General features: G+C 38.7%; 1 protein-coding gene across 19 annotated transcripts in view; it reads right to left on the bottom strand.

Moving 5' to 3' along the window:
* The window catches only part of ZBTB20 (zinc finger and BTB domain containing 20), a 496,349-nt gene that overhangs the window by 398,082 nt on the left and 78,914 nt on the right, over positions 1-19,353 (bottom strand). For 14 of the 19 annotated variants that reach the window (XM_035115418.2, XM_035115408.2, XM_060273753.1 and 11 more), the window contains exon 2: positions 6,268-6,327. The exons of 1 other annotated variant lie outside the window; for it this stretch is intronic. The gene's annotated coding sequence lies outside the window, so the exon portion shown is untranslated. The remainder of the gene's footprint in view (positions 1-6,267; positions 6,328-19,353) is intronic. 4 more of the 19 variants (XM_035115410.2, XM_060273751.1, XM_035115417.2 and 1 more) reach the window with 1 other exon arrangement.

Here is a 19,353-nt window from a genome sequence, read left to right on the forward strand (position 1 = left end):
CCATTCACCATGAGGTCCCAGGGTGGGTTAAAACAACAAACAGATGAGATTAAAATCACTACAATTTAAAAACATACAGAACTGTTCCAAAATGGAACAAAGCAATATGCATTCAGCAAAGGTGATGGGAATTGATGCCTCATCCTCATATCCAAAGGTGTAGATCCTGCCAGGTTACCCCAACATAAACCAATGTTTATATACAGTCTAATAAGCATTAGACAAGCAAGACCTGCAACAAAATGTTGCAGCATGAAGTACCGTTGTTCAGGATTCCAGACACTCTATTCCATTATGCCTCCCAATCAGTGGATATTCCACAGTCACCAAGCACTCTCAGTTTCATCAGGTTGCTTGGGTTTTATGCCCTCTGAAGATTTTTGTACTTTTGTAAACTTTGAGGTTCCCCAAGTCTGACGATACCTTCCTCTTGTGTTTATGTGACGCCTTTCTGGCTATATAAACAATGAAAATCTCCCCCGCAAATATTGGAAATACTCTGTATGATATATGTGCATGGAAGGAAGCAGATTTTAAAAAGCAAACACACTGAAATTTGAAAAGTTACAGTGAAAGCTAAGTGCTGTCAATTAAAAACACACACCGTACAGAAAGACCAAATTAACCATAGTGGATAAAAGTTATAGCAAAAGATATAACTGATTTCTCCTATTATTCAGCATATAATGCAATATATGGATTTATAGATACCGTAATCAAAGTTAGGATAACATTTGTCGGAACTCCTCACTTTTTTTTGTTTCTCCTGATTTAAAATCTTGCTCACAACCCTGCCCAATATCCCATCAAATTGTTATATCTGGCTTCTGCATTATATGATTTAATGGGTATACAAATAGGCAGGTCATCCTTATACTTTTTGTTGGCGGAAATATAAATAAAAGAAAGGAAATATAAATAAATGAAAGGGAAAGGGAAACAAGAATGGTTGATATTTATAGTCTCTTGTTTTTATTTAAAGAAGTTAGTAAAAACAGAAATGTAGCTGAGGCAATAAATACACTTCCAAAAGAAGATCCGAAAAATTCTCTCCCTAAGGTGATAGAGAAAATTCAAGAATTTGGGGAAGTGGCAGGATTTAAATTAAATAGAAATAAAACTAAATTATTAGTTAAAAATCTAAAAGAAGAAGAGAAAAAAGATTTGATGCAAAGTTTTGAGACAGAAATTCATAAAAAAGTAAAATATTTAGGGATATGGTTAACAAGAAATATAAATGTGCATAAAGGCTATTATGAAAAAGTATGGTGTGAGATAAAAAGGAATCTAGAAATATGGAGTAGATTGAACCTTTCCCTATTAGGAAGAATTGCGGCGATAAAAATGAATGTGCTACCGAAAATGCTATTTCTTTTTCAGACAGTCCCAGTAATTGTTAAGGACGATTGCCTCAAAGATGGCAAAATGATATTTACAAATTTGTCTTGGGGGTGGGGGTGGGCAAAAGGCCAAGGATTAAACATAAGATACTTACAGATACAAAAGAAAGAGGAGGCTTCACCCTCCCAGATCTTAAATTATATTACGAGGCTGTATGTTTGGGTTGGATTAGGGACTGGATAAAACTGAAAAAGGAAGAAGCATTAGATTTGGAAGGGCATGACAATAGATATGGATGGCATGCATACTTATGGTACGGGAAAGGGAAAATACATAAAGGATTTTATAACCATATAATTAGGAAATCATTAATGAAAGTGTAGGAAAGGTATAAGGAGCTAACAGAACAAAAAACACCTTGGTGGCCAATAGAAGCTTCGTTACTCAAACCGCTTAGCAAAAAGGGAAAGTAGAGTACATATAGAGATTTATTGAAAGATCAAGAAGGAAAATGGAAATTAAAAGTTTATGAAGAAATTAAATATCATTTTCAGAGTTGGTTGCATTACAGACAATTAAATGAGATTTTTAAGGAGGATAAAAAAAGGATTTAGCTATACAATTTCTAGATTTCAAAAGGAGATTATAGAAGAAGACATGAAACTACTGAAGAAAGCATACAGCATTCTGCTAGAATGGAAAATGAAAGACGAGGAGGTCAAATTGGCTATGATTAAATGGGCGCAAGATATAGGACATGATATACAATTTGAGGATTGGGAAAAAATGGGGAAGGTAGATTTGAAATTTACAGACTGTTCTCTTTTGAAGGAAAATTACATGAAAATGATGTACAGATGGTATATTACACCAGTAAAAATGGCAAAAATGTACAAAACCAGGTTAAACATATGTTGGAAATGTAAAGAAAAAGAAGGTACTTTATATCATATGTGGTGGGAATGTAGAGAAGTAAAAAAAAATTGGGAGATGATATATAAAGAATTGAAAAAGACGTTTAAATTGACATTTGTAAAACCAAGAAGCATTTTTGTTAGGGGTTTTAGGACAAGACCTGCCAAGGAAAACAAAAAACTTATTTATGTATGCTACAACAGCGGCAAAAGTCTTGCTAGCACAAAGATGGAAGAATGAGGAAATCCCAACGAAAGAACAATGGCAAGAAAAACTGATGAGCTATGCGGAGTTGGCAAAGTTGACATATAAACTACATGAGAAGGACAACCGTGACTTCAAAGAAGACTGGGAACTTTTTACAAACTATTTAAAAAGACAACAAAAGGATCTGGACTCCTTGGCAGGTTTTGAATCATCATCCACAATTTAGTAGAAAAACACATGATAGATAAGGCAATGATATGTACACTTTTATAACATGCAGAGAATAATATGTATAAACAAACCAGAGAGAGGAGCTGAGGAAAGTCCTTAGAGGGTGGGAGAGGGAGGGAGAGGGAGGGAGAGGGAGGGAGGGAGGGGAGGGAGGGGAGGGGAAAGGGGAAATGTAATTGGTTATTTTATTGGTAATTTGTAATGTTTTAAAAAATCTTTTTCTTTAATATATTTTTTTTAAAAAAAAAGAAAGCTTGAAAGTCATGGAAAAGGTTGATTAGAAGAGTCAGGAAAACTAGACGCCTTCTTCCCTAAACACTCACTTGACAGCTATTCAGCTCAATGTTACACACAGATTTATAGTTTCCCTGCAGTTTCCTCTCTCTGCTTCTGATATATGAATGCTCAAGCCCCACAGTCCCACTCCAGTAATTATATCCAAATAAAGGAAAGGGAATGAAAGACGAGAAATAGGTTTAACAGTTTTACACTATCCTGAGCAAGCTTGGTGCCAAATTGGTGAGCTGCTGGAGTTTCAAATGCACATTACTGCAGGAGTTTGATTTAAAGATTGCTGACAGTTTTAACATTCTGCACTTGAATGTACTGTTGGTGGATACAAAAAAAATGTGAATCTCTTACACAGTTAAATCAAAATAACGTTCAGTAAAACTAAATAAAAATAGCTGGGATGTGGAATTCTAAGAAATTATAAACAAGAGTTCAACTCCTTCATATCAACACATAATTCAGGCACTTGCGGTGAACCTTAAGGTTTCATTGGCATCTAGGATCATTGGGATGTTGTTTTATTTACCGTAAATGGGACTTCAGAAAATTTCACTCCTAGGGCTACATTTAGTAGGCATAAACCTACTAAAGAGCAGTACTTAATTATTTGTTTTCAAGCAGTGTTACAACCAATACTTTAGCTAATTAATGTTCTCCTCTGCACCACTTGGCAAAAATGAGCAAAAAATGTGCTCTTATCTACTGCTAGCTATGCTCCCCACCTTTATGTAAATACAAAGGGAGATAAATTATACACACATACCATTTTGAATATTCTAAACCATCCTTCTACAAAGGACAAATCATAAAACAATATATAACACAAGAATCAAAATAAAATGTTCCTAGCAACCCATGAACGGATTGTGCATTTCGATATTAGCAATGGATATTATTATTTTGCTTACAATCTCACACACATTTTTTCCAGTGATGACTAATAAAGCTGATAATAAAGGCTTTCAATAGGTTGACATAAAATAATGTAAGGATGGCCTCTTACTTGAGGATAGGGGGCTGACTTTCCATACTGAAGGATGTTGTCGATGCAAGTATTGTGTTTGCCTATATTCATCATTTCATATTTCAAAGGCAAAATGGAGGAGAGGCTTAATACATAAAAGGCTACATTTGCACAACACACTAAACCACGGTTTTTCGTGGTGCTAAGTCCATCCACAAGAAAGAGGCCATACAAAGCCTTGGACTCACATACTCCTCCACATGGCACGAGAAAGCAGAGGATCCCACAGGGCAAGGCAGCAAGGAGAGCTCATACTGAGCTACTAGTCCTGAGAAGGGTTAGAAATGAACTCTGCCTTTGGTCAACTCCCACTTTTGGAAAAGTGGAATTACTAGAGAGTAAATCCTCTGGCCTGAATAAGGGTGGTTTTCCTGCAGTTCACAGCCTTCCATTTAGTGCGCTCCTTACAGTACTGGACTGGTGAGACAGTGTGGGAGGCACTTCATTTTGAAGGCTCAGGAAACAAAAAACGCAGTCAGCCGAGGTCTCCTGGCCACTGCAGGACTATGGGGCATACCTGCCAAGTCTCCTGCTGAAAATTGTGGGATCAGCAGCGGCACAGCACTGGAAGTTGCGCAGAAGCAACTTCCGGGGCCGCTCTTCCCATGTGTGGGCACCGGAAATCGGGCACAGCAGCACCAGAAGTCGCTTCTACGCATGCCTGGCAGCCATCTTGGTGGTGGCCGCATGGCGGTAGCCATCTTGGTGGTGGCCATCTTGGTGACGGCCGCTGCCATGTGGCCACCACCAAGATGGCCGCTGGGCATGCGTAGAAGCAACTTCCAGTGCCGCTCTGCCCAATTTCCAGTGCCCACACATAGGAAGAGTGGCACCCAAAATGGAGGCTCCCTGGCAGGTTGTAAATTTGGGGGATTTCTGGGATTTTTCTCCGTTCGGGAGAACAGCGGGAAACGGATTAAAATCCAGGGGTTTCCTGCGAAAACGGGATATTTGGCAGCTAAGCTATGGGGTCTTGAAAAGGGAGAGGCACATGAGCCTCAGGCTTTGCCCAGGCTCCTCCCTGCTCATTCACGCAGTGGTAAACTGTGGTTCCACATTATATGTGAGCTAGGTGAATTATGTTTGTATGTCTTATAAGAGAAGAGTAAACTGAAATGAACTGGGGGAGTAGGTGAAGACCACATTGATTTCAGTGGATTTATGCTTGACCAACATAATTTACATCACATTTCCAGTGCAAGCTGTCATATTATTTCAATCCCTATTGCCTCCAGGATTCAAAATTTAAGTTATTTCTAGTAGTAAACACATTCTATTGAAGAAAGAAACAAAAACTGAATGCGTAAAAATTAAAGTTGTAGCAGTGTGGGAGACATTTAACAAAATTTTGCAACGCTACAAATAATTTTAAAATCACCTGCCCAAGAGTCAATACTCCAAATAACTTCTGAAACATGTATAATTACACCATACAGGAAACTAGCAATGTCTGCTGCTTTTAATTCTGTGATTATAATGGAATAATGGGCATATATGTTCAAGGGACTATGATGTCAGTGCTCATTTCAGCCAGCATTACAATAATTTGAATGCTCTTATTTTTAAAATTATGATATTAAGAGTGTTGTTGTTTTTTACTTCATTTTGCAAAGTCCTCATAGTGTGCCTTTTTTAAAGGTGAGGGCAAAGATCTCCACTACATTGCTATTACACTGAATAGGGGGTTGCTTTAAGTTTAAGAAGACAAGGACTGGGTCATATTTCTATGTCTTGGATTGACACAGAAAGATGACCCAAGGTCTCCTGTTTTGGGGGGGGCGGGGGGGGCTTTGATAATTACTACAGTCGTACCCTGGTTTTCGAACAGCCTAGTTCTCGAATGTTTTGGCTTCCAAATGATCGAAATCTGGAAGTGACTGTTCCAGTTTTTGAACGTTCTTTTGGAAGTTGAATGTTCGATGGGGCTTCCAATTGGCTGCAGGAGCTTCCTGCAGCCAATCGTAAGCCGTGCTTTTGTTTTTGAACATTTTGGAAGTTGAACGGACTTCCAGAATGGATTCCGTTCAAATTCCAAGGTACAACTGTATATTAATCCAAGGTGCATTTGGGAGAACTCTACCATATCTAGATTAAGTTTATTGTGGTCAGTCCCTGAAATTTTAAAATGCCTATGTACCCAATGCACACAGTCTTTTAAACAAACAAACAAACAAACCCTAACAGCACTATAGCAACCACACTGTATTTAGAAGCTTTAATAACTTCTTAATTATTTTCAATATTCAAGTTAATGTTACCTTTCTTCTTCGGATACCAAAAGGGGTAAAAGCAATTCCTAACACTTCTTTTCTGTGCTGCTGAAAAGAAAAGAAGAGAAGAGACTTGTGTTTAGTGATATTCTCGAACGTCTTTCATTTTCATAACATTCAAGTGACTAAGCATTTAGCTGTAAGTAGACACCTTATTGTGTATATACATCAACATATAGCCATCTGTTTAAATAAGACAAAACACCCAAACATTCACAGTTACAGTGCAGGTGATAAGCACGCAAGTATGACACTAATAGTCACCATACTGCCTTTATATTTTTTGAGGGGAGGGGAGAGAAATTACATATGGCATCACAATATGGAAGTGTCAATAGTCCCATGGATAAAATTGCCACTCATTTTTCAGTAAAAGTGAGGTTTCTTTTTCTATTAAGAACAAAAGTAATTGCCTGCAATAATGAACATTTTACCACTCTCTCTTAGCCTAGAGATGCATTTATGAGGAATGTTGCAAGTAAATACTTTTAATAATTTAGGAGCTAAAAATTGCACATTTTTAAAAACCAATTTTAAAAAACCAAGTGTCTAATGCTTTTAGAATTTCCGTAAGTTACAAATGGCTTTGTATTAACTGGTGAAACTTCATAAATGTCTCAAGTGTGAACTTAAGGAGTTATTAGAAGTTTTTGTTTTTTCCCTTTCAGTAAGGATTATTATTTTAAAAGCACACAGCCAAAAGTAAAAGGGTAAAAATATTTTTTAAAAACTTTATTCTTTTGGAACTTACTTTCAGATAAAATTAATACACACCTAATATATAAATTATGTTAGAAAATTTAAAATAAGTCCTAAGTCAAATCTATATAAAAGAGACATTGCAGTGAGAAGCTTAGAATTTCTCAGTAAGAACTGTTTTAGGTGTGCCAAGGGTCCTGTTTGTGCTGAGTGGCTTTTTAAACAGGTTTCTTTTTTTACTTTGAAAAGCAGATCCCATATCATCACAAACTACTTTTGAAACTCCTCAGTTTCAAAAATGTTTGCCATGCAGCATAGAAAAATGCTATTTGAGGAACACAAGTTGAACCCTTCCTTGGGCACACTGTGAAATAATTGTGCCATTTTTTGGATCCAGACCTGCAGCTTTTCCAAGAAACTCCATTTAACTATTAGGCTCACAACTAATCCTTAAGGGGGAGGGTGACCCCATCCAAAACACCTAACTCTGGAGTCATTACAATCCTCACCATGAATACCTTCTTTCTGCCCAGACCGAACTTGAATGTGTTCTCTTCATCCAGCACAAAACTGCCTAAATAAACACATCCAGGCAACTTATTTACATACCGCGCAACTGTCCTGTTTTAAGCGGAACACCCCAAATTTATGGAAACACACACACAGCTCCTGATTCCATCCAGGGATGTCCCATTTTGGCTCCTGCTGGACCAAAAGGCATACTTTTTTTGGTGCTACATTGTCACCTTCCGGAAGCAGCACTAGCTTGGAAGTATATTGGCTGGAAAGCTGAGTCACTGAGGCCCTTGAAGCAACAGCAGAAGCAGCCACAGCAGCAGAGATAGGCAAATGCATGTAAGGGTCCAACAGTAGGATGGGGCAGGGTTTAGCCCCGAGGGGGGGGGATCCAGGAGAGAGGAGTTGGGGCCTGAGTGAGAGGAGATGGGGCTTAAGTTGAGGTCATGTCCTCATTTGCCTTACTGGAATGCTGGAGGGTATGCATTTGGAACACTTGGATTGGAGGAAGTGGAAATGTGTTCACTGTGACACTGAACTACAGATTTCTGACAATGTCTCTCAGCAATTTGATGAACAGTTTGGAAGATAAGACTAAGGCTGCATTCAGACATGGGTTTTGTTGTGTTGGGTTTACTGGTTATAATGATAGCAGTTCTGCCCCAATTTCTAGCACCCCTTTTACATAGCACTACCTTGGTGTAATGGAACTGTGGCTTTTTTAATCAATATACTGACATGTCACACTAAAATTTAAATGGTGGGAAATGACTCTACTATGCCATTATAGTCCTCCAAATTTCATAAATGTAAAACTGTCACAATTTTCCAAGGTAAAGCAGTTTCAAAAATAATAATAATTGGGGGGGGGACACAAGGAACACAGAAATGGGTGCTAAACTTCCACTAGATTTTACAAGATTTCCAGAAATGGCCTTTGCATCATGTGAAAGATCACATAAAATGCAAAAATGAACAGATAAAGAAACTAACTTAAGATCGAACGAAATGCTGTCTGAATGCAGTCAAACCATGAAACATTAAATATATATATTCCCATAAGAGAGGAGCAAGACCACTGTAGCTGAGTGATCCCAACCCTAATTCACAGACTTAGAATGATATCATGGTTAAATGGTATTGAGGTCCAAAAGAAGGTCACATTTCCCTGTCATTTAAGGCATTTAAGTCTTTTCAGCCCCAACCCCATGGTGGAAAGCATTAAGCTTTTAATTCAAAACATGTATACAGATGCACAATTTAAATATTATGCTCACTCAACTATATAACAGTTAGAAAATGTAATATAAAGATATATCTGAAGCACTCAGATGTTTAACTTCAAAAAGTCTGAAATAGCTGATCCTATCTAAATGGTGTCACCATGTACATATAGATGTACTGTATATTTAGATGTTAACCAAAATATTAGCTAACAAAAAAATGAATTTTTACTAAAGTAAGCAATACCAAGGCACACATGGGGGAAAACAAAAAATTAAATGGCACAGGAAGACTGTCAATATAAACAAGTTACATAACAAAAAAATGTTTACACATGCACCAGTCACAAGTTAGAGTAAACTTAACCTCAGAGAACTAATCTAGGCTCATCCAAAGGCTTGCAAAAGCCCAGCTTATCTAGCTCACGCCTTCCTTTGGATAACTAATAGCTGCCCCCATTTCACTTGACAAAGTGTGCTGGAAACTCCCTCAATTTCAAATGTGTTTTCCCATGGGACACTGGAATACTGGAAAAATGTAAATGCATAGTGCAGATGGAGCCCTAGAGATTCTTGAACACAAATGGAACAAACAAGCTAATGATGGCACTTAAAAAAACAACACACCAAATAAAAACTTGCCTGGTTTTCTTTTCGTGTTTTTTTTTTCATTTACTACTGCCAAAAATAAGGTTGAGTGGCGTAATTAAATGGCAAGTACTTCTGACCTTTACTTGCTACACTGATAATAAGTTTTTTCAGCATACTGCAATTTGACCAAGAGAAATGGAGATAAGCTTCACTTCATGATACACTCTGTGGCCATATTCAAGCATTGTGAGCATTGAAACATGTCTAAATCTAGTTGAAATATGGGCTGTGGGTTATACAACTGTTAAATTGTCCCCACAGCTTGCCCACACTTCCGTTTGCCCTGCCACTTTCCTCCAGGAAAACCTGAAGTTTACCACTGAATTGCACCAAATAGCAATCGGGTTTTCCATGGGGAAAGCTGTGGGGCAAACAAAAAACCACTCAGGCTTGTGTTCTCTAGGCGCCAAACAAGCAAAAGTGTGGATGAGGCCTCACACAGTACACAAGGCAGCATGGTGTACAAGACACAAACACAAACTTCTCATAAACTACCACAGCACCACCCACATAGTTAGCCATAAATTGTTACCAAATTAGCCAGGGATTTTTTTTAAAGAAAAGTCAAAAGCTACAAAATCTGAATAGCAAAAGGAAGTTTTCTAGGTGACACAACCAGGACCACAGCAATCATCTGAGCAATTTATGGGACATTTACAGCGCCTCAATGCAAAAGGTACCATGGTGGATGCTGGGTATGAGACCTTCAAATGGAATAGCTACAATCAGGGATTTTTTTTGTGACAATAGAGTACCGGCACTTCTTTTTTTGCTGTCCACAGCTGCCATTTTGTCCTGGCACCCATGACATTTTTATCAATATGAGAGTACCAATATCTAATTCCCCCACCCCACCTCCCCAAAAAGCACTAGCTGCAGTAACGTAGAAATGTGGAATTTGCTCCTTCTAAATATATATCTTCATTCTTTCTGTGCAACCTTTAAAAACTACTTCAATACAGTTTTTTTATTTAACAAATCAGAAGATGCTTTCAAAGACCCAGTTTAGTAGCTCCTCCCTTAAATCACACACATATGTTTTAAAGGGGGTAGGAGAGAGTATTTTGTCAAAGGTTTTATTCTAATTTTGTTGCATTATGTGTACCATTGTAGCACAGTAGCAGTGTAGAGAGAGCAAGAGAAACGCACAAGAAAGCCCTGCATTTTGAGGTAGAAATTTTGTGAAGGGGGAAACTAAAATTTTCCCTGGTAAGCTGCAATTTCACATTCAGCCTGTGTCAACAGTAACTGAAAGTTATTAGGTGTTACATATCAAATTAGTTGACAGTTTATCTATGTCTAGTTAGCCGGGGAGAAGGGGGGGCGCGGTTGGAATATTTACATGGCAAAATCAAACTGGCCTTAGTTGACCCCCTGGTATTTGTAGGTATAGCATAAAAACCAAGCTTTAAATGGAGTATGTAGAACAAACCACCTTTCAGCCTCAAAGAGAAGTGCCAAATTGCCACAGATGGAAACACAGTACAGCTTTTGTTGACAAGGGGGTATCATTCACTCATGCTATCAGTCCTGGATTACCCTAGCACAGCCAGAAGGGATAAAGACAGAATACTCTGTTATCCTAGGACCTTTTTGAAAACTTAATCCTATATCTACATAGCAAAACTGATAAGAGACACAATTCTGACTCTATTAAGATTAATGGAAATTTGTTATTGTTTTTCCAGTGGGGTAGTATTTCACTTATTTGTTACATTAGTGTTCTGCCTTTCCTCCTAGGGGCTCAGTAGAGTGAGAGTTCCCAGCAAATTTCTCATCCAGCTTCTGGTGTGGCCTAGTCCTTTTTTGCTTCAGACAGAGAAGATGTTCAACGTATTCTTAATTTATTTCATGTTGTCTTTCTACATAGAAAATTGGCAAGTATCTCTCATCGTGAAATTTCCTTTAATATGTTCATTGTGGAGTTCAATGTTAACTTTTTATAACACAATAACATCTAAAAAATCAATATATTCTACTTTATGTGGGACTGAATGTATTATTAATAAGTGTATTAAAATCAGTAAGATGGTAGTTGTTGTGTTGTTGTTATTTTTTTTTAAAAAAAAGACATTCTTGTGATCGGAGTCAAGGGTGAATGAAAAAGGTTCTATCAGCTCTCCGTTCTAGCTAAATAAGTGAGAGAAATAACATTCCCATGACAATGCTGAGCTAGTGGGGCTCAGTTCTTATATCCCCCTTTTCACCCTTTCCTCTCGTGGAAGAAGATTCGTTAACTTAAAAATCAGCACACATGAGATAGAAATAAAATAAAATAAAAATCTAAAGTCTATAAAAAGTACACAGACCAACCTGCTTAATTATTAACAGGTAAACACATCGCATCCTGAATTATTTACTTAATCTTTTTCAACTACAAACCTCAGACTTTTAGAGCATGAAATACGTGCTTTCTTTAAGAATGCAAAACAATTCCTTTAGAAAAGCATTACGCACACACACACACACACACAGCATTTTTGTTAACTCCACACTGCCACTGTCCAAGTTTCTACTTCAGTGTGTTTTGAGGCACAGAAGTAAGCATTGTTCAAGTATCCAACATTTGCAAGTGCTACTTGCTCTGCATACCAAACTTGTTTTGCAAGTGCATCATTCTTTCAGTACAGCCATCATTACACCATATTTCTGCAGAATGCAAAAGTATGTTTTGAAGAAGTGATTTCCTTAAGAAGCCATGTAGGAGAAAAGCTAGTAAAGGTACAGATGTTGTACATTAACAACTGAATGAAACATGTGTTGCGGTAGTAATTATTGTAGAACTTCAAATGCACAACTGGAAAATGTGTGAGGGACCCTTACTGAAGGTGGGGCATTTTCTGTTCTCAAAGGTTCTGTTTCGCAGAAAGGGAAGCAAGAATTCATTTTAAAAAGCTTAAAAATCTTGAAAATCATTAGAAAATGCTTCACTAATGAAGGGCATGAACCCTGATATATTCTGTCTTACAACAATCACAACAACAACAACAACAACAACAACAACAACAACAACAACAACAACAACAACAACTTTATTATTTATACACCGCCATCTGGGCAGCTTCCAGTATATACAAAAACATAATAAATAAATAAATAAATAAATAATATACAAAAACATAATAAAACATCAAACAGGGCTGCCTTCAGATGTCTTCTAAAAGTTGTGTGGTTCTTTACCTCCTTGACATCTGATGGGAGGGCACCACTGCCGAGAAGGCCCTCTGCCTGGTTCCCTCTAACTTCACTTCTTGTGATGAGGGAACCGCCAGAAGACCCTCAGAGTTGGACCTCAGCATAAAGTGGTTCTTATATTGCTAATAATCTAAGTCAGACCATCTAGCTCAGGCACCCCCAAACTGCGGCCCTCCAGATGTTTTGGCCTACAACTCCCATGATCCCTAGCTAACAGGACCAGTGGTTGGGGAAGATGTGAATTGTAGTCCAGAACATCTGGAGGGCCGAAGTTTGGGGATGCCTGATCTAGCTCAGCACTGTTGACACTGAGACACATGGCTCACCACGGTTCCAGGCAGGAAGGAGTTCATTTCCCAGCCCATCCTGGAGACACCAGGAATTGAACCTGCAACCTTTGCATGCAAGGCATGTGCTCTACCACCTTGCCACAGACCTTAGGAAGAACACTTGTGTTCATTCTGAAAATATTTGGGAAATGTTGAAGAATGTACTCTTCATAGTAACCGTGTTCATTGGATATTCTGCTCTGCACAGGCAACAGAACAGGCATGCTCAGACACATGTGAGTTTTATATCCATTCACTAGGCAATGAGTGCACATGCAAACTATGCCCTAGTGTTCCCGTGCACATTGCCACGTATGTTCAGTCCCTGACAATTATTGTGCTGAGCACAGACGTTCTGCAAGGGACTTCTTGTCACATTCACTTGAACACAAATAGAACCCTTTGCATGAGCGGGAACCCAGATAAAGCATGATCCCCAATCACACAAGATTGGAAAGTGAAGGGGTCACAATATGCACAACATTGTTGGGTTGGAGCTTGCCATCTTATGTCCCCTTCCATCCACACTTTAATCACGTGCATGTCCATGCAAATGAGTGAACATTAACTAAAGAGGTGAAATAATCCCAAAGCCACAAAATGAAACGTTATCACTAAAGACTCTGGGGGAATGAGCACCATTTTGAAATGCTTCCTTCATGTAGAACCAAACCCATACAAAGCAAAACCATTCCATTCAAATAGAAAGTTATGGAATCAGGGAGAGTATTAAGGTAGGTGAAGGAGCTTTAAAAAAAATGTGGACCCCCCCCCCTATATATACACTATGGAGTGGTACAACCAGAAGGTTCTACCACCTCTTTGTGCTTCAAGAGCAGTGCATGGGGACATATCCTCAAATATAAAACTCTGTATGTCAAATAACTAGTATTTAAAAAAAATTAATCATTTTAATAAAATTTAAAATGATAATTGCTACAGGTAATCCAGATGCTATATTCACACACTGCGGCGACGCATTAAGGTTTTGGTTTTCTTAAAGGAAGCTGTTGTGATTATACAAGCCAGTTCAGAACAATGTCAAAGAGAATGTCATGTTATAAACTGTTTCAGGGTTCAAAAGTTTCATTGGCTCCTACATAACCTGTATGGGATTGAATGTATTCAGGAGAGGTACATCTTTTTGTCCACTGTGGGTAGTCATGCAGTAGGGGCACATCAAAAGTGCTTTGGTCCAAGGGTTCCACAAACCATACAGAAAGCAACAGAACAATAAGCAAGGTAAATATTTTTATTTTATGAAAGTTACAGCATGCAATCATTTTAGTATTTGCAGGTTTGCATCCCCTAAGCTCATGCTCTGAGTGTTCAATCCTGCTTTCTAAAGACATCAGCTGCCTGAGAGCCGATCCAGCTACATTTCTACCAGACCCACACCTGATGTCACATATGATGTCAACACTGGGGCACATGTGTGTGTGTTTTAAGGGCCTGGTGAGCCAAATTTGGCCTCATGGGTCGGCGGTTCAAAAACATTAGACAAATAATGGTCTACAACAGTCCGAGCAAATAATTTGGGAGTTCAAATATGGTACGAGTTATTTCAGAACTTCAAAAGTCCTTATTCATCAATTCTAACTCACTCTAAACAGGAGCTCTCTAAGTCAAGTCCAACTCTTAGATATGAGCCTGGGAAAGGTTCAAAAGGAGTATTATCAAATGGGAGAAAGACGTTTGGATGTCATGGGTCCAATGGTACCCTAGAGAAGTACCTACTTATTTATTTATACATTTCTATACTACCCTTCATCTGAGGATCACAGGGCTGTTTGCAATATAAAGTAAAGTGCCTGAGCTTCTGCAATGTCCCACTAATTTCCAATTTCCCCCTCTCACTGTAGCCCGTCAAACTGCATCCAATGCCATTTCAGGGGGTCCCCCAACCAGCAAAGGAGTAGCTTTGAGGGGAGTGCAGAGGACTGCAGAGGCGAGGAAGGATCAGTAATTCCCCAATGAACAAGCTGGTTTCCACTTGCATTTGTTTGCTCCAATGCTTATGTGGCATAAGGTTTACATGTTACAATAAATCCAGTTATTTTTGCTGCAACCAACAAGGTGCCCCTCTGAAAGTTGCCATAAATTAATTGATTGTGATAATGTTTATTGCAGGGGAAAGTAGTGTCAGATTGGCATTTAGGTTGCAAACCTATGCCTGCTTACTTGGAACAAAACTCTACTGACCTCAGTGGGAAGTACTTAAAATGCAGAGGATTTGGGCTGTCACTTTAATTAATTCCCTTCTTAATTCACTTTTGTGTCATTTAAGACTGGAAAGGATGTGCATATGTGTCAGCAGCACAAAACCTGAACTTTACGTTAACAGGAAAAAATTACTGAGACTGCATATATGAATATTATAAATAAATAAATAAATGGCATTTTGGAAAGACAGAGGATCAAAATAGCTTGTCTTAAACAAGTAGATGGGGGGGGGGGGGACAATGAACAACAAACAGCATAATAAAATCAGGAAACTTGAATATATCTTTAAAATACAATCTCAAGTCCATATGTGCTTAACACCACAATGATACTGAATTGGTGAGCCTTGCAAACATTTTTTCATGGGTGCACTCATTTTTTTTAGTATAAGCAAATGAAGATTTTGTTATTTCTGGAATTTCACTTCAACCAATATAGAGCAGGGTGAGACATTTTAGCACTCTTGCCACATACGTCATGGGAAACAGTTCACTGGAGAACACACAATCGTATACTGCAGCTTTCACTCACAATAACCCATTTTCTCACTTCTAAGGGAGATCTATTTGTCCTTCTAGACATGAGCAGACTATTATTCCTGAAGTGCCAAACTCTGAGTGCATGTGCAAAGCTCTCTCCTCTACTCTCAATTGTTGGCAAAAAAAAAAAAAAAGCAACGGTTAGGTACATGCTCAAAGCATTCAGGTCAGGGATTACAGAAAAGCCATTGAGCGTGCTGCATTAACTTGAACTTCATGTTCTTGTCACAAGCCTGTTAGTAACTGGAGTTGAGCAAGCTGGGTAGAAAGGCCACTTCGAGCCACCTCACATGATTCACTTTCTATTAAATCTATTTATTTCATGTCCAGGGTAAGGTACTAGGGGCTCTACAGACGCTTCCCATCGCATCAGACACTACAGCAAGTATCAAAGGATAATCTCCATGGTTTATAAGGGGAGATTTTATCCCTCTCAACTGTCCACGGGACATCTTTTATGCTTCATTCAATGCTCAAAAACAGACTACTGTGAAAAGAAGGCCGTTTTACACAATAGAAGATGGAATTTAAATACACACACAAAGACATATATGGGGGATTCCATATCAGCCAGGAAGCTGATGGCATTGATATAGAAAACCCCCCTCAAATATGATAAAAGATAACCTTATAGAATGCTAGAAAATTGCCACACAGATTTAACAACAGAATGCACCTTTCAGAAATAAGTAGTATGTGGAAAGGAGTGAGCCAAAGTTGATTTATAAAATTTCTAGATTTAGGGTTTTTTTAAAGGCAATAGCTATGCTTTTTGCTACAGATTTTGTATTTCATCTTTTCTGTTAAAATTTCAATTACAGGCAGGTAAGGCAGGTTTATATTGTAATGGAAACTGCCTTAGCTAGTTTCTTTTTGTTCCTGTAGTTTACAGTCTAGATAAAACAAATCTATACTAAGGTAACCCATATTCTGCACCAAGATTTCTGCATCTTGACTAAATAGTTCCAGACAAATATTATTATAATTGTCTGGAACTATGTTTAATGGTAAAACTCCCACAAATAAGGGCACATACACCCACTCCCAAAAGAAAACCATGAGTGCAGCTGGCTCAACTATAATGCCAATCTAGCATGCTGGTTTGCTTCTTCTCAGCACAACACAGTATGGAGATGGGTGGTGTGATCTGAGCATATAGCAACACACTTCCTTGTTCACAGTAAGTTTTAGTTTGCTGAGCCTGTGTGGTTTGCCATGACATATAAACTGGGCCTCAGTGATGAAGCCTTGACCCTTAGCTTCAATTCTCAATAGGATGCTGAATTCTGCACACAGCACAGTATTGTACATATTTTATCTTATGCAACTGTTGTTTAAAATGTTTTTGATTTTGTATAATATATATTTAAAAAAAACCTTTTACAAAGTATAGAACACTTATCTGAAAAGAACAGCTCGTTTTTGTGCACAGAAAACAGTTCTCCCTGCTGAAAATAGCCCTTGTAAATCAGTTAACAACAGAAGAGCACGGATGAATTCTATTTAATGCACACATTTGTGCTCAGTATTCTTCTCAGTGTTTTGCACATAAACTTCATAGCAAACAGAGCCAAAACACAGATGAGGAACAAACCTTTTGTGCCAATGCAAAATTTGAATGGTAGAGTAAGCCACAAACTTAAGATAAGGTGTATCCTTCACAATGCAATGTAAATTATAAAACAACTCATGGATACAAAGGAGAAGAAAAACAAAAGATACAAATAACATAAAAACCTTTTATTCAACTTTTTGTCGTTACAGGAATCTAAATGAACAGGAACATATATCTTTATTATGAACACAATAATTGCCCACAATACTGTAGGTAGCAGCAGCTCACTAGTGTACTGAATTGTAAAACTACAACACTGGGATACCCAGTGTTAGAGGCATGTTTTAGTTTGCCAGAGGAACCGTTCCTACTTTCATCAATGGGATTTACTGATTTCGTCAAGAGCTACAAGTCTTAGATATCTGTTATAGAAAGTCGTATGTCTCCGTAAATCTCAGAGCTCGATTGCATAGGAGGAAACAAAAGCAACAGCAACCCACAGTTGAAATGTGGTTGCAATAGTGTGGTTAAAAAGCGTTGGCCAGGATTTGCTGTAACTGTATCTCTACATCTGGTCCCACACATGCCAATTACTTAAGAACGCCTGTGAGATACTTACGTGGATTAAACGGCCTTTTAGTAGCAGAGGTGGATTCAGGACACTGCCACTTTTGAACTCTGTATATGCAATTGGACTCTGACATTTCATTGGGGTATTTTAAGCACTAGATGTCATTGTACTTTGTAGACCTATATTAACATGTTTAATGTAACAGATGGGGAACTTGTTTATTAAAGTAAACAGGCAGTCTGAAAGCAGGTTTGCAGGGGAACGGTGCTTTCTACAGGGGGTGACACACAAATATTTTTGCACATTTCAAAATATGCATAAGCTGTAGCAGGCATATATGAAAATGACTGGAATTCCAGTACCAACTAGAGGCAGAATGTTCAAGTTATTTGTAGCACCCCACCCAGAGTCATTTCCCTCTTGCATGCTGCATGCTTTTATTACCCTTGGAATTAGTTCCTCTCTGGTTCCTTCTCCTCTTCACTTAACTGAAAAGCCAAGAGCCACGTCCCACTATGCGAGACCCTGCTTGGAATTTCCTTCGGAAAGGAAGGATTGGCTTTTCCATTCAAAGTGCTAAATCCACTCCTACCCCTGCTCCTCTCTCTAGCATGCCACTTCACACTGCCTCGGGTTAATGGTCATTGTTCCCATGAATTCAGTGAAACGAGAAGCATTAAGCAGCGGAGGGTAATAGGAGGGGAAACAAATATCAACATTACAGCTTCTCCCAGGCCTGCACCAGCACATCACATTGTATTCTTAGGCAAGTGCTTGGTCTCTGGCAGGGCCAACATGGAAACCAACATGGCAGCTAGGTGCTTAAGCCTAGTGCTCCTTTCAGTGCTGCCTCTGCTACTGAAGTACTTACCTTGCATTATGCTAATTTTCTCACAATACAATACATGTGTTACAGGCATTGCATTGTGGATAAATGAGTGTGGTGGCAATGCTGGCTAAGTACCTGTGCGCATCTGCACTGCATGATGAGCACTGCTGCCCAAATGCTACCTGCTGTTTCCTAATAAGTCCACCAGGGCTATGGGGAGAGCCAAGGGCTTGCTGCTCATACTGTGGGGTGGGAGGTGAGGATACACAAAGGCACATTGCCAAGGGTACCCCAAGACCTGTGGCTGACCCCCGCTCCTCTCCTTCTGCCAGCCATTGGCCCTCTCATGCATTCAAACCCAAAGCTATGTTCAGTCAGGCATGTTTAAATATTGTAACTTGTAACTGACTGGTACTCCATAAGAGTACACCTGTAAACTACAAATTCAGGGAGGAAAGAGAAGGCAATAGCCATGAAGCAGGTGGTGTACTTTCTGTTTCAATGGATGTTTTTAGTCTCAAGGCTGTTCTGAAGCTAAGTCCAGGGGTCTAATTTAACTCAAGGCTCAGTTCTGAAAGTATCTTGCACTATCTGCTTGGTGAATTTATTATTTTGGCAAAGCTTTTATCTCCAGACCTAGAATTATTTTGTAGTGCCTGGAGGCACTCTAAGTGTCAACTATGCACTGTATGTCAGTATATGTGGATACTTATCTTTATAGCCAATGTTTGATACTGAAAATTG

Source organism: Zootoca vivipara, chromosome 4 (genome assembly GCF_963506605.1).
Source record: "Zootoca vivipara chromosome 4, rZooViv1.1, whole genome shotgun sequence".
Classification (NCBI taxonomy): domain Eukaryota; kingdom Metazoa; phylum Chordata; class Lepidosauria; order Squamata; family Lacertidae; genus Zootoca; species Zootoca vivipara.